Source organism: Ambystoma mexicanum, chromosome 1q (genome assembly GCF_040938575.1).
Source record: "Ambystoma mexicanum isolate Mex_15411 chromosome 1q, UKY_AmexF1_1, whole genome shotgun sequence".
In the NCBI taxonomy this organism is placed as follows: Eukaryota; Metazoa; Chordata; class Amphibia; order Caudata; family Ambystomatidae; genus Ambystoma; species Ambystoma mexicanum.
The window spans coordinates 259,101,643-259,118,096 of record NC_090922.1 but is presented as its reverse complement, the minus strand read 5'-3'; positions in this window follow the sequence as shown (position 1 = coordinate 259,118,096).

Below are 16,454 nucleotides of genomic sequence, written 5' to 3'. Positions count from 1 at the left end.
AAGTCCAACAATAAGCAAACCCCTTTCCAGGGTCTGCTGCAACGTAAATGGCATGGAGTGGAGACAGCTACTACTTCAGCTCAGATTTCTGAGTGTCGCATGCCCCCTCATCACATGGACTTGAAGACATTATCTGAGGCTCTCCTCTGCACAGCATATTCCCTTGTCCCATTGACCGCCTCTAAAGCACATACTTGTCCTTCTAAACCATCGTTCAATGGACATCTCAAGAAGTTTCGGCTCCATGACAAAGAAACGGAATGTCAGTGGCAGTTGGCATACTGTCCTGTGGCCCATAATGTTTTTCAGCAAGCCACTGATATTTATCATAGAACTATTTTTGAAACAAAATGGGAATTCTTTACTAGTAAGTTTCAGTCAACCCTTAACCAGTCTAAGGAGCAATACAGTGTTGTACACTCACTGGGCCTCATTATGAGTTTGGCGGCAGCCACGGAGCTATTAGCTCCGTGGCTGCAACCAAACTGGGCTCCTTTACCTGGTTCCCAGAATGGGGAATTACCGGGCAATTCCGGTAATTCCTCCCTCGTAATTTCACGGAACGGGTTTAATGGGTCCGCCTCCATTAGCGGAACCCATTAACCCGTTCCGCGAAGGTCGTAATGAGGCCCACTGTCTGATGACAGGGCTGCAAAAGTTGCAGTCTTACCATCACAGATACTCTGCGATTCTCTATCCATAAATGTCTGTGAGAAATCTCCATCAAACGTGAAACGATTCTCAGCTCGGGCCTTAGATCGCTCGATGGCATGTGCCCTTTGAGGCTACTGGCCCTTCTTCAGCTTGGTCTAGTTTGACTTATTCCACACCTATAGATATTATTGCTGCCTCTGATCGCTTGAAGTCTGCCTCCCCATTGGACCCCATAACATGCACAATTATTAAACAAGTTATGCCTTTAATCACTCCACTTGTTACTCAAACGGTTATTGAGTCTTTTGGTTCTAGATTCATTCCTTCTTCTCTGAAACTTACCTTGCGTAGTCTGCTTCTAAAAAAAAAAAAACTTTGGATCCCTCCCTCCCTGATAACCTTTCACCCATTTCTCTATTACCATGTCTAATGAAACTCCTAGAGTCTCCCAGAGATAATCCTTTACTCAGTGACTTCCTGGAAAACACTCTCTTTTTCGTATCCTTTTCAATCAGGCTTCTGTCCAGGTTGGGCTTACAGTGCTTGTATCCGTGATTGACGCATTTACCCATCTCTCTGGCCAGGGCAGAGTTGGTGCACTGATCCTACTTGAGCTGTCTGACACTTTTGATACGATTGAGCATGGTGCAGGCAGGTATTACTGGCTCAGTGCTGTCTTGGTTTTCCGTCTTTCTTATCTGACCGAGTTCAGTCACTTTCTTTGGGTCCCTACCATTCATTATAATAATAATGATTTGCATTTATATAGCGCTACGAACTCTTAGACATATGAGTGCTGTTTATTATTACCCACGATGTGTGGTGTTAATTTATCGACTTTAGAAGGATGAAAGGCTGAATTTAGCCCTTCCAGGATTTGAACCTGTGCTGGCAGGCTGTGCACAAATGTCGAAGCGAGCGCTCTTCTCGCTGTGCTATCTGACCGGCCATCCACCATCCTTTCCTCATATGTACCCCATTTTGCTTAATGTTTATGTTCATCCACGTTCCTTTCCTCATATGTCCCCCATTTTGTTTAATGTTTATGTTTATGTCCAGCCTCTGACCAAGCTAATCCAGTCCTTCGGCTTCCAGTTCTATTCCTTCACTGATGTCACCCAGCTCATCATCAGGTTTGACCTTTCTCAGCAGGAAATGGCATCTCAGCTTAGGAGGTTTCTAGTAATTTGACTGAATGAAGTAAATCGTTGGATACTTTTTCATTTCGTTTTTTCTTGGACATCACATAATAAATAATAGAAATGCCAAGAGCCGCTTGTGCATTGTTATTATTAAAAAATCCTCTTATATTTTCATTGGTTTTTTGGATCATTTAACATATATGAATTACATTTCCATCTATAGAGAAGAATAGGTTGCAGATCCCGTTCAAGTGAGGTAAAAACTGGAGTATGGTCTGCAATGATTATGGGGGCTTTTTCAGAGTTTGCTATGGCTGACACTAAAGGCGAGTTAACAACTATGTAGTCCAATCTAGAGAAGGATTTATGAGGCAGAGTGAAAAAGGTGTATTCTTTGAGGTGTGGATGACAAGGACACCAGGAATCAAAAATATTTAAATCCCTTTTAAAGTTTAAATTTCTTTTGTGAGATTTAGAATGAATAAACTTAGTATCAGATTTACGATTCATAGTAAAGTAGCAGAGTTGGTGGAAATTAAACATAATCCGCAATCTTTTGAGGTTATTATTTTCAGTATATGAATGCAAATTAATTTCTTGAAGCAATATCAACTTTACATTTTGATAAATTAAACAAAAATGTGTGCCTCTTGTTTGGATGGTTCAGGCCTTTGATATTGCAACTAGTAACTTGAAGTTAGGTATAAGAAAAGATGATGAAAGATTAATAAATAAATACATAAATAGGTAAATGTCTTGCAACAGCCGGCGCGCGAGAGAGTAACCACAGTATCTCGGAAAGGTTCTGACAATGAGATACAATTTTAAGTATACGAAGAAAAGGACCATAAGAAAACATGGGAAGAAAGATTGTTAATTAGAAGAAAGAACTGGATGGCAAAATTGGATATACAGCACTAGTTCTGTGAAGAAGGAAGGATAGGATCTCCTGATTTCATTAGAGATCTAGATGTGTCTCTAGGTCTGTCAAACCTATCTGATGGTTTAGCAGAAGCATTAGATCCAGTATGAATTTGAGGTAAGTTATGTTTTCCTGGGTTGAATTTATTGTGTTTGTAGGTTCCTTGTATTTCCAGTGGGTCATCCTGACTGGAGCAACTTGTTGCAAGCAGAGTCACCATAGGGGAAGTATCCATGGAGAAAGCTTCTAAGTATTGTTTTTGCCCTCACTATCTGTGCAGGAGTAGATTAGTGCTGTTTGTACTACAGTCTCTTTGGAAGGTCTTGCCCTATCTCCCTTCCTCTCATTGTCCTGTGGTAGTTTCTTCTCTCACTTGGGATTCACTTAATTACTGTAATGCTTTGTATCGGGACAGCTGGATTTCCTCCTCCAATTGCTGCAAGTGCTCCAGAACTTGCCTGCCAGATTGCCCGTTGGTGCTGCCTGCCACTCTTCAGCCTCTGGGATCCTTTGCTCTTTGCACTGGCCCCCAGGTGGTTAAATGAGTTCAGTTCAAGGCTTTGTGCATGGTCCACCAAGCTTTTTATGGGAGAGGACCTGATTATCTGCAGGCCAAATTCAGACATTACACTCCGCCTCTGCTCCTACATTCCTCCACCTCACTGCAGATTGTGGTTTCTTGGTTAAAATATTCCTGAATGGGTGGTTGTTCATTCTCCATGGCAGCAGCCCTGCTTTGGAATTCTGTCCCACTGTTTCTGTTTCTTCATGAGACTATTGATCATCTCTCCTACAGGCAAGCTCTGAAGACCTTTCTGTTCTCTGCCTGGCTTGTTTCTGCTGCTTGGCGCAGCCACGTGTTTAGTGCTCAGCCCTAGTGCCATAACGCTCGGAAGAGGGAAAACTTGAACATACCTTCCCTCCGGAAGGAACCCTCAACCGGAAGGAGTATCAACGACAAAGCGACCACGGACGGTATGAGTTCGCACCTATCCCCACTGCTACAACTATCAGCATGCACCACTAAAGATACCCGGCCAGCCGACATTACATCCCTGCAGTGGTATGAACCCTACCCAAAGTGTGCGAGGAGAGACAAGACCGAGCTGGCGATGACTACATGGACAGAACCGACTAACAACAAAACAAAAGCCATGCTGCAAGTCATTAGAGACGTCATGACGACATACCTACGTTAGACAGGAAGCACACGTGCACTCTGCAAACTCGGGACATTCACACACCAACCTAAATAAAGAATACATGCGTACAGTTCTATGAGATAGAGGATGGTTACATATATGTACTGTCTGCACGTTTATTATTTTGCCACTTAGGCCGCTACAGCACCCCAGAAACACAAGATGCCAGAAGAAATCGTGCACATGCTTGCAGATGCTACTTGCTATTAACCCTATGGAAGGACAGGAGCACTTGAAGTATCTGACCGACCATGACTCATTTTAACCTATGGGCATCATGCAAAACACCTATTCATAGCCAGAGTAGGCCTTAGATAAATCCAGCAAGCCAAGATCATTTCACAGAAACCTCAAGCAGCGAAATGCAGTGCAACCAGAATCGCCATGGCAGACACAATGGCAGCCAAGGCCACGATGTTGCAAACGACATTCCGCACACACCGAGGCAAGGTGATACCGCCCCAGCATGGACTCGTCCATGCAAAATACAAAACAAATCAAAGTAATTCAGCATCACACAAGGTGGCCTCACATGTGACTCGGCCAAAGCTGATTTGATGCCAAGTTCCACATGCTGGGAAAGCACAGCAGCCTCATGCCTGAGACAGCTTGCAACAAATCTCAACACGAAAGGAAGGGTAGGGGTGCACAGACCTGTATGGTCTCCTATCAGAAGGGAGAGTTTTTCAATATTTCAGTTCAAAACCAGGTTAACTTGTTTTGTACAAAGTAAAATAATATTTCAGGTGCAAAAGGGCTAATAGCCTCATAAGGCCACTTGGGACGAAGAGATACATGGTTTTGTTTTTTGAACAAATTTCAACATGTCAGCAACGTTGTATGCTGGGAATGGAACACTTTCATGGCAGTAGTATACCCACACCATTGTTACTCACTTTCACATAGTCACACAATGTTGATAGACATTATCCATGACCAGGTGTCTTGCGGGTTGGGAACAAAGTTGGCCCAGGCTAGGGAGCCTGTGGCCTGACCAATCAGAACACTGGGGGATAGGGGCAAGTGGCGGGAATTACCAGCCAATCACCGGGATTGCAAGTGTAACAGTTCCAGGGTAACTGCTTTTAGGGATGATCCAAGCACACCACCTGACCCAGCGGCCTCCACTAATATTGTGCACTATTTGTCCCCATACTTGACCTAACACCCAGGGAGCCAATCCTGTGTGGCATTAGGTTCGGAGACGGAACTCGCTGAGTGACGCAAATAGCAATGTCATTTGTCTACAAAACTGGCCTGCGAGCCAGAATATGTGTGATTTACCTGGAGTATTCCATGTAGATGATCCCTGTGGTTTGGGCTAATAAACTGCAGAATCACTTGCTCCTTGTGTGGACCTCGACTTCTTTGGGACAAGGGAAGGAGTTAGGGGGCCTTCCGTGAACGGAGGTCCGCGGACTCAAGGTGTGGCTCTGCCGGCTGCGGAACTACCGTAACAGCCAATGTTTGTGAAGGTGCACCTTATAAATCTGGATAATAAAACATATTGTAGCAGCTTGTAAAGATCATCAGGGTCAAGAAATTAGTAGATCCGTGTGGTGTGGTAATAATCATTCTGGTAGGATCAAGTGGACCATATCTAATCCCTCGTTTTTTCAAAACAGGCCACATCTCTAGAAAACTCTTCCTTTTATCCTGTGTTGCTTTAGTGAAGTAGGGAGAAATATAATTTTTATGGCGAGCAAATGATATCAAAGATTGTGTCTTGACAGCCATAAGAACGTGATGCATTTCTTGATGCCTTAGGAAGCATGCAATTAGAGCTTGAGTACAGTTGTTAACAGAAAAATGAAGTTTTATTATGTGAGCTCTTTGAAGTTCAAGGGGGTGGTGAAACAGAGATGCCAAGTGCCTTAGGAATCCAGTCAGAAATGTAATCGTATCATTCAGCTCAGAGTTTTCTGGGATTCCATAAACTCGAATGCTATTCTTTCTGTTTCTATCTTCAAGGCTTCTAACCTCACTTTTCAGCTGTTAAACTCTTTACTGCATATGCTCTAAACCCTCAATTCTAAACTCAGCGAAGGAGCTGCTTCATTTAATTTTCCTGAAATTACTTCAATTTCATTTTTAAAGAAGCAAAAGTCTTAGTGAGCGCTCATTTGACATAGTTAATTTAAAATGTTTTCCATGACTATATTTAAACTGGAGACTTCATTAGATGATATTGGTTTACACGTTCCTCCTTGGTATTTGCCATGATAACAAATGTTCTCCTTGAAATAATAAAGATGTCAATTATTTTTGTATATGCAGTATTGGTAGTTGTAATACAGATTATGGGCATTAGGTGTCATTAAAGAGTAGGCCCAAATGAAGTGAAAGTAAGCAAAAGTGTTGCTATGACATTACGCCACGTGATTACTTCAGATATGAGGCTTGTGAGGCTTTGTTGTGGACATAAGCGAGTATGCGATGAGGCCAATACCCACACACCCTTTCTTCCTCAGCAACTGGAAACTTCACCAAAACTTGCCTTCTGAGGCCCAAGTGATCACAGCATACAACACTCCAACAATGCTGTTAGAAGTTTTTGTATTATTATCAGAACCAAAACTCCCATTGCGTAAATTCACAACACAAAAAAAGAAAATCAATTGCATGATAGCAATGGAAAAATCCAGCTGGATATAAACCTTCCATCGGTTAGTCATAGTGTTGGCTCAGTGCCCTCCATATTTGCACTATAAATAGTACCACACATTTCAATAAAGTAGTGTGTTTTAACTGTAGGCCATTGCAGAGCCAACAATACAGAAAAATTAAAAAAAAGCAAATAGTCAAGTGTTTCCTATTTAAGGTGTAGCCTGATTATTTGTACCACTGATCATGTTATTATGTTTGGTTTTAAGTATACACCATTTGAGACAATATCAGTTCAAATAAAAAAACAGGTTCAAACCCACCTCCTATGGCTATTCCCTTTTTCAGGTGGAATGTTCAAAACCCTAGAAAACCAATGCAAGCCTGATCTTGGGGATATCACTGAGAGCCTTCTCTGCAGGATAGTAAATAATGGGAAATCTTGAGTACGCCTACACCTTTGTGCATGGGAAGTGTAGTGTATCAGCTCCACAACTTAGAGGAAGCAGTGAGGTGTAGTGACTTTGCTTCAAGGCCTGTCAGGGATTGGAACAAACAAATATGTGTCTTGGAGGCTGTTGACTGAGATATTACAAATGTCAGTGAAGAGTACTATAGAGTGCTGCAAGGGGTTTCTCCTAGTGGTGTACTTTGATACTCACAAGAAACTAAAGTAATTTAAAGTGTCGATATCGAAGTATTGTACAGCTGTTGATAATTGCCAATTGCCAGTAGAGTTGTGACGTGCTGCTTAAGTGTGCAGCTAGACTACTACAGCCATTCTGGTTTGTGGTGAGTGCCGCTTCATTATTGCATCCTTGCTGAGCATTGCTGATAAAGTTTGTGTGGCCACTTTGAGATGTGTCTGTGCAGTTTTTCTGACGTGCTGAGAAGTGACAATATGGTACAGAATTTGACATGCCAGCAAGTGTGTGCATGTGGAGCCGCTGCAGGAAGGCATGTCTGCCATTGAGGGTTGTGGTTTGCTAACCTGCACCCTGGCTTCTGCTACATCTTGCCATCCCGAGTCTTGATACTCCTGTCAAGCTCCCTCCACTGCCGCCCATTCCTAAAAGCAGCTCAGTACCAGCTAGCCAAGCACGGACCAACGTGCAAAGCTGACTCCTGCTTACTATTGCCCATAAGGAGTTTTTAGGGACCAAATCCTCCCAAACATCATTGGGTTCCGAGCAGCATGGGCCTCCTGAGCCTACCTGGAAAAGCTGAAACGAGGACCTGTTGGTACAGCGGTAGTAATAGGAACTCATTTAAAGAGGCCTTTGGCCATTTCTTCACTTGCAAATCCTCTAATCAACCCAAAGTTCCATGCCTGCTTGCCCAGCAGTCTTTACAGACTCAGAGAGACCCATGAGCCACCGGTTTACAATTGCCTTCCTCATTACTCATTCCTATGTAACTCACAACACACATATTTGAGACCCTAGTAGATATTAATATGGCCCTTTTTGAAAACTCCAGGCCAATCAAGAACCCCGGAATGGGGGGGTGTGGCCAACAAGCAAGCTATCTGGACGTGAGTCATGTGTAGCTCCCACGGCGGCCAGCAGTATCCTGTGGAAATATCCTGACGTTGTGGCGCAGGTGAACTCAAAAATAACCGCAGCAACATGAATATGTGAGGCATACTTGGACGAACTGCGGTCCGCGACATCTGCCTCCTTACTGAGATACTAGCAACGGAGCGGTGGCACCCTGCAGTGTGATCTTCCCCAGAAACATGGCCACTGTGGTCACACAGTAAGGGGGAGGGGCACGGCCTGCAGCACGGCGAAGCCTGGGCGAGATTGAAGTAGTACAACACCCTGACCTTGCCACCGGACATCTGGACCCTGGATGCCCGCGCACCGTGCCTATTGATCGGTGGGTGAGCCACCCCAATCTTCCAGACTCAACACCTCGTCACGAGAAGGTCGCTTTCTGTGGCGCCGTTCAGAGACCTGAGACTACGCTGACATGGTTGGCGATGGGGTGCGGACACCCGGCACACTGCTACCGCCAGCTCTGCATCGTCGAGCCGACGTGACCCCTGGCCCAGAACCCGCCGCACGTTGTGGTGGCGCTGCAGACACTCGGCGGCTGGGACCCCGAGAGCCGCCTCTCGCTCGTAGGCTGCTGCGACCCCACACACAGTCCAAATGCACCAACGTTGCGAAGACAGGACTTCTCTCAACCCGTCAAGGTGAGAAAGCAGACTGCGGGAGCAACGGTCCTGCTGACTTGCATTGTTTGCATACCACGTGTGATTGCCTCGGACACAAAAGAATCTGCCAAAATTGCGCAGGTAACTGCCTCGAGGAGCGCAATTGGGGGGAGCTAGAAGGTATTAGCCCTGGCAATACATGTGGCTGGTGCAAAGGCTACCACTGATATATGGGCAGGAACCATCCATAGAACATTACACAGTGGCAATAATAAATATGGTGGGCGGCACAAGTCTCTTTCCCTTTGCCCCTGATGCCCCTACTCTGGCACCCTAAAGGGGCACTCTGAGAAACACACTGAACTGTACCAGACACTAGCAACTTCAACGCGGCTGTCACCATATGGAATTCCTACCCTGCCTTTGAAATTGTGGTAAATGAGGCAGGGCTACCCCCCCTCCTTCCTCCTCGAGCAAGAGGAGTAACAGCAGCAATGCAAACACGGGCTGATCTTTTTGTCAACCATCAGTTATAATGCCATGCTGTGATCCTCTGGTCAGGCCCGTGGTGGGCATCCAAATCTGCAGCAGAACCTAATCCATGGACACACCTTATCCACCCCTCCCTAGCCCTCCTCAGTGGTGGAGAGAGACCTGAAGAACCGCAAGGGGCCGCTGCAGCAAATAATAGCCAGCAAGACAAAGGCCACACCCAGGGGCACTGTAACACGCCAGGAGCTCTGCCAGACCAACCCGTGGACCCTGTCCCTGTGACACTATTCTACCTGAGGTTTCCAATACACTGTAATTGTAACCACCCGAGGGCTGATCCAAGCAGCCAGGGGGCAACCCCCACTGCGCTGAACAAGTGAAAGGTACCCAGAGGCGCTTGGGACACAGATGTGACTATTGCACCATCGACTGAGGTTCACGCAATAGTGGCACACCTAAGAGAGATGGAACTACACCCAGGCACGCACTGGGGGAGCGGCGGAGCCCTGCCCTTAAACACAACGCTTCACTGAGCGTCTCTCTGTGCAGCCTCCACAGGCACTCAGACTCCAAGACACAGCCGGGGAAACATCCCCCCAAACTTCCATTGCACCTTGGACTGTGCTGTGTGGCATCATGGGTAAAGACAAGAGCAAGAAAACGTCCACACAGAGCACCATGGTTCAATATGCCACGAGTGCACCCAATGTACAGGCGGATACGGAACCGGAAACAACCTCCTCCTCATCGACAGAACGATTAACACTGAAAGACGTGATGGCAGCTATTGCCAACTTGCGCTCCTCAATGGAAAAAAAATGGATGGCATCTCTGCTGAGGTATCCTTCCTCCGCCACAATCTTCAAAAACTCTTGTCTCGAACTGGGGAAGTAGAACAAGGAGTGTCTGGGGTGGAAGATGACTTTGGAGGAGTGCACCAACTACTGTCACAAGTACTGACCCGACTGAAGACCCTGGAGGCGTGAGTCGATGAGGGTGAGGGCAGGTCACGTCGAAATAACATCCGTATACTTGGACTGCCTGAGCTAGCGGAGGGGCCCAGCATGGAACTCTTCTTGGAGCAATGGCTGACCGAACTTTTCGCACCAAAATCCTTCTCGAATTTTTCAATAGAATGCGCACATCGAATACCAGCTGGAAGACCAACTCCGGGCGCATCTCCAAGGACAGTCATTGCCAAAATTCTCAATTATCGCGATATGGACGCAATCTTGCAGATGGCCCGAACAAAAGGAACTGTCATGCACAACGGCCCAAAGATCGCCTGCTTTCCGGATTACACCCGTGAGGTCCAGAAAGCCAGACAGTCCTTTGAGCACCTGAAAAGGAAGCTACATTCCATGAATGTAAAATATGGAATACTCTTCCCATGCCAGTTGAGGATCCAGCATGGTGGTACCACGGTGCACTTCACTGTTCCGCAGAAAGCTTAGAAATGGGCCGAAAACGACCCGAACCATGGGGGTAGACCACAACCCCGTCCAAATCGAGATAGAACTCCTCGACAGCCCATACCGGAGGCCCAGGATGACCCGAGAGAAGGCGCAGACCCCTAGGACCCTCAAGATCAACGCTCTATAGGCGCAAGATCAGATGTGAGCTAACAGTACACTCCTGAGCGAGTCCCTCTCACAACAACTCACCTGAAAACGAAGAAGCCATAGAACACATTACATGACAAGGCATCGGCTCCAGCCTCGGAGCAATGGAGAAGGTTGTCGCACTTCATCTGCGTCAGGACAATACGCCATTGGCGGCCACCATGACCACCTATCGAGGACACTTGACTTGCATTAAGAGCAGTACGTTTGTAGGGAGTCAGAACAGTTTATACTAAATCAGTTGAACTGGCGAAATAGTGTATTTGGTTGCCAGAATAGTTCTGGTGACAGATACTTCATGTTGGGGAGGAGTACGGGGACAGGGGAAGATAAGTTGTTGTTCACCATTTATTTTTTGGGATATCAAAACAGTTTGATGCCAACCACGACGCCATCACTCACTTCTCACTTGCAACTCATGCTCCCATCTCACACAATCGCTAGGTGTTCAGTTGTAAACACACTACTCACTTACCACTCACGACACATAGTCCTCTCCTGTACAATGGCTTTCACAAACCACTAGGGACCCTCCTTGGCAGATACACGTAATCCAATGATAATTACCAACCGCCGTAAATCCTTTACATTTCTTACCTGGAACGTGAAAGGTATGGGCTCTGGAATCAAGCATTGTCTGATTGTCCAATTCCTTAATAGGCATTCCCCTGACATGGCCCTTCTTATTGAGACTCACTTAGCAGGCTCGACCTCCAATTTTTTCGTAGAACCAATTACCGCCTGGCGTACACATGGGATCCTGGAGAGTCCTGATCCTGTTGCATAAACGTCTCCCCTTCTAAGTGCGTGCAGTGGAACATGTTACTGGGCACGCTTTGGGGGGAGACGTTAGCCACACTAGCGATATACTCCCCGTCCGGGCTAGTGGGGAATCTTCTAGATGAAATAACCACCCTACTGGTGAAACAACAACCAGATATGTGGATCCATGGGGGGGTCTTCAATGACGTGATGTGCAATACTTGAGACCGGACTCATCTCCGTAACCGTAACCCAGACACACCCACAAAACTGGCAACCTTTATATCCGCGTTAGGCTTCTGTGACGTGTGCAGAGAACTTCACCCCACGGAGAGAGGTTATTCCTTTCATTGGGTGTCCACGCGTCCCTCTCCAGGGTAGATTATTTCTTCCTCCCAACCCCAGAAGCATATAGGGTGACCACTGCAGAGCTACTCCCCTGAGGTATCTCCGATCACTCACCTATGGAAGTGGTGATCCGCACTGATCGACCAATACCACCCAAGACTTGGAGGTTGAATAATTACTATCTAGGGTTCCCAGAATTCATAGAATACATCACAACGACATCAAATGAATACTTTGAAATAAATGCTGTTGCAGTAGATGACCCCGTCATGCTGTGGGAGGCACACAAATCGGTGCTTAGGGGGGAAATGATTTCCTGGATCTCTAACAAAAGAAAAGAGCAACACAGGAAAGTGATGGAGGTGGAGGAAGAAGTAGGGAAATGGGAAACTAAATACATAGTGGGTGCTACCCCAGAGACACATCGCTACCCTTCTGAAAGCTAGAGAAACTCTCCACAACCCGGCATTAGATAATGCGAAACAGGCACACAGGAAATCAAAGACTAGGATCTATGAGTGTGGTGATAAAGCGGGCAAGTTACTAGCTTGGTTGGAGAAATGCAAAGAGGGGCATCGACATGTCAGACAGGTCATGGACGGCCAAAATGGGCTGGCCCAAACAGACTCGGATATAGCGGAGGGATTTGCTATTTTTTATGCTACCCTTTATAAAGCCCCAACATCCCCAACCAATCCGTCTTTCTTGTACGTGGTCGCGCTTCCGCAATTTTCGGAGCAGTAAAGGACATACCTTCATCGAGACTTAGATGAAACTGAGGTCGCCGAAGCCCTGGCCCAGCTGCAGTCTGGGAAAACGGCAGGTCTCAACGGATTCCCGGTCGAGACTTGGAAGAAACTGGGCAGTGACAAGATGGCAACTCCCCTCCATAAAATGTTTCTCGCAGCAAAAGAGCAGGGCACCCTTCTGCCAAATTTATGGAAAGCCCTCCTTGCGATTGATTTCGAGAAAGTGTTCGACTCTGTGATATGGGAAAGCCTCTGGGCAACGATGAGGTGCATGGGCTTTGGAGAAACCTTCCTGAGCCGGCTAAAACTTCTATATAAAGCTCCACACGCAGAAGTTAGGGTGAATGGCTGGTCCTACAGGACCTTTCCGCTGGGCAGAGGCACGCGGCAGGGATGCCCCTTATCCCCCCTTCTTTTTGCTTTGGCAATTGAGCCGTTGACCCAGTGGCTACGACAGGTCCCCACATGGTCTGGGTTCAGATGGCTGGAAGGAGGTGAAGATAGGGTCTCCCTCTACGCAGATGACCTATTGATTTATCTGAGTGACCCTAGCCACGCCTGTCCGATAGTAACCCTGATGTTGAAATCCTTCGGCAAATTTAGTGGTCTGAAAGTAAATTGGGGCAAATCCAGTGAAAGGCGGGGACTTGGTGATTCCCTGAGACTGCCCATACCGGGTGGAGCGGGTGGGATTTTGCTATTTGGGAATATTGGTAGCTGGGGACCTTTCAGACTATGGGCCTCATTACACAGAAGGCGGTAGTCATGCCGCTATTTGTGGCATGGCTACCCCCATTCCATGTAACGAGTCCGGGTTCCCTGAATGGGGAAATACCGGGGAATTCCGATCTTGGAGGGCCCTGTATTTCCCCATTCAGGGAACCCGGACCCTGTGCATCCCCATTCCCATTCGAGCCCCCATAAGGCTCAATGGCAATGGGGATGATGCTAACAACAGGCTCATTAATGACGGGTCCCGCGAATGGACCTCATAATGAGGCGGTAGGGGTTTAATGGGGCCCGCAACTCTACCGGCCCCGTTAAACCCCTACCACTGAGGTCGTAATGACCTCCTATGTGTCCCGCAACATACATCCAATAACTGATCGCTTCGCGGAGGACGTGAGACACTGGATGCTCCTCCTCCTTACGCTTATGTGCAGGGCGGCGCTCTTCAAGATGATGGCACTCCCACGCTTTGTCTATGTGTTACAGAACGCCGCGGACTCAGAGTTCACCTGAGCGGAGGGTCTCCTCAGGAAGCTTATATGGAAAGGCGGGCAGCCCCGTATCGCGCTAACTACACTACAAAGATCTGTCTGGGAAGGAGGCATTGGGGTCCCGCACCTCCAATCCTATTACTGGGCCAGCCAGTTGACAGTAGTTAATGACCTGCTTCACAAGGATCGCGAATCACCACACATTACACACACACACACCACGAACGACATCTAACTGCCCCCCTCCACTTATCCCTAGTCTGGATCCTACTCCAGTACCACCTACCTCCTCTTGTATATATGCTAATACCTGCATATTCTTCTGACATATATCACACCTATTCGCTGGTATTGGCACCATGTAAGATACTGTAACTACCCTGTATATATTGTATATCTTTTATTGTGTATTCCTCCTTTATACTGTTATGCTAAATATGTAACCTGTCAAACAAGCTTTGCATTTTCTGTAATTGCTGCGCCCTGTTACCCTTGGGTCTGGTGCGCATTATAAATGAATAAACTAAACTAAACTAAACTAAACTAATTAGGGCGGAGACACCCAACACCCAGAATACTCCGCCACTAGACACATTGTATCAGACCCTGACTAGGCCTCCCCCACAGACGATGGTTACACACATCGCGGTCATCTGGAGGCAGGCACACAACCACATTGGCTGGGGGAATAGAATAACCCTGATGCAACCCTTATTGCACAATCATATGCTCACAGAACTACGGAAACTCACGGCATGGGCCCGGTGGTTAGAGGCCGGGATAACCAAAGTAGGCGATGTTATTGTTTGTGGTACTATTGCCCCATTTGAAACACTGCAACAGAAATTCGTACTTCCCTCGATTGAATACTATCACTATGCACAAATGACACACGCCCTTAGAAGGCATCTACCGGCACTCACCGATGCACCAGATTGTACACCCCTGGAGCGCAACCTGCTTATAGAGCATATCCCCACTAGAGTCACCTCTATTCTATACAGTGCCATAATGGCCTTCACCACCCCGGAGCTGGCTAGCCTCTGAGCCAAGTGGGAGAGGGATGTTGGCACTATAGAACCAGAAGACTGGATCCAAGTCCTTCTGCACCCATGTGAAATCGCAATAGATTCCAAAATACGATTGGTACAGCTCAAGATACTCCACTGGGTCTATTACCCTTGGGTGGCCCTGTTTGGATGGGGACGCGTTTCCGACCCTAACTGTTTGAGATGCCAAGGGGAGGAAAGCACTTTTATACATATCCTCTGGGAATGCCCCCAAATTAAAGCCTTCTAGACACAATACTGTCGTACACTGACAAGGATCCTGGGTCGCACAGGCCCACTAGAACCAAAGACATTACTACTAGGAGTCCCGGATGAGAACATGGCGAACAAGTGGGAGGGGATTTTCCTATCCACTCTACTGGGATTGATAAAGCGAGATATAGCACAGAAGTGGGGAGCCCCGGAATGCCCGACCTAGGCTCAATGGTCAGCGGAAATGGACATGTGTGCCTCGAAGGAACACAGAATATATAATGCCCGGGGATGCCCGACCAAAGCTATTAAAATATGGGGCAAATGGGAGGATGGTGCAGACTAAAAATCCTCAAACAAGGCGGGATGGCGGGTGAGAGTGAATTGTGGAATTATAACGAAAAACTAACCACCTATAATGACGTGGGTAATGTGGTATGGCAAGGGCGGCCCGACGGGCCCACGCAGGTTCAGGGGGGCGGTGGGAATGTTATTTGTATGTTGTACAGTTTTATCAAAAAGCAATACAATGTTTTATTAAAAAAAAAGAACCCCGGAATAAAGGGTGATATGATATGATATGATGTGATATGATATGGCATTTGTAACGCGCCTATACACAGGTGTTTCAAGGCGCGACGAGGCAGGTAGGGGAGGAACAAGGGGAGACAGACAACGATCCTACTAGGCCAGGTGTCATTCAGATCGCGCAAGTGCAGGGGTGGGGGAGGGGGAAAAGTGCAAAGGGAAGGGGAGGGGGGGAAGTGCAGTACAAGGTAAGTGGCGTAAAGTAATAAATAAATAGGGCCAGCTGGTGGCAAGTGCAAGGTAAGTGCAGAACAAGTGCTGGAAAAGGGGGGGGGCTGTAGGGATACAGAGACAGTCCCGCAGTGCAGAGGGGTTCCAGGGCATCAGTGCAAGTGGAGAGTGGCTGGGCCCAGGACCGAGGCCGTTAAGAGTGGTCCAGTTGCAGAGTCAGTGCAGTTTCAGTGAAGAATATTAGCTGTTCAGCAGTGGAGAGGGAGAGAGAAAGCAGAAGCAAAGAGGAAGGTTTTGAGGTGCTTCCGGAACCGGAGATGGTTCTCCTCAAGTTTCAGGGAGGCAGGAAGGCTGTTCCAGAGGGAGGCCCCTGCCACGGAGAGAGATCTACCCCCAGCTCGTTGCTTCGAGAAGCGGCTGACCCTGAGGGAGTTGGAGGCGGATGAGCGAAGGGCTCGGGAAGGAAGATATTTGGGAAGAGAGAGTTGAAGGTATTTAGGACCAAGGCCCCAGAAGGCCTTGTGGACAATGCAGAGGGTTTTGAACTTTATCCTC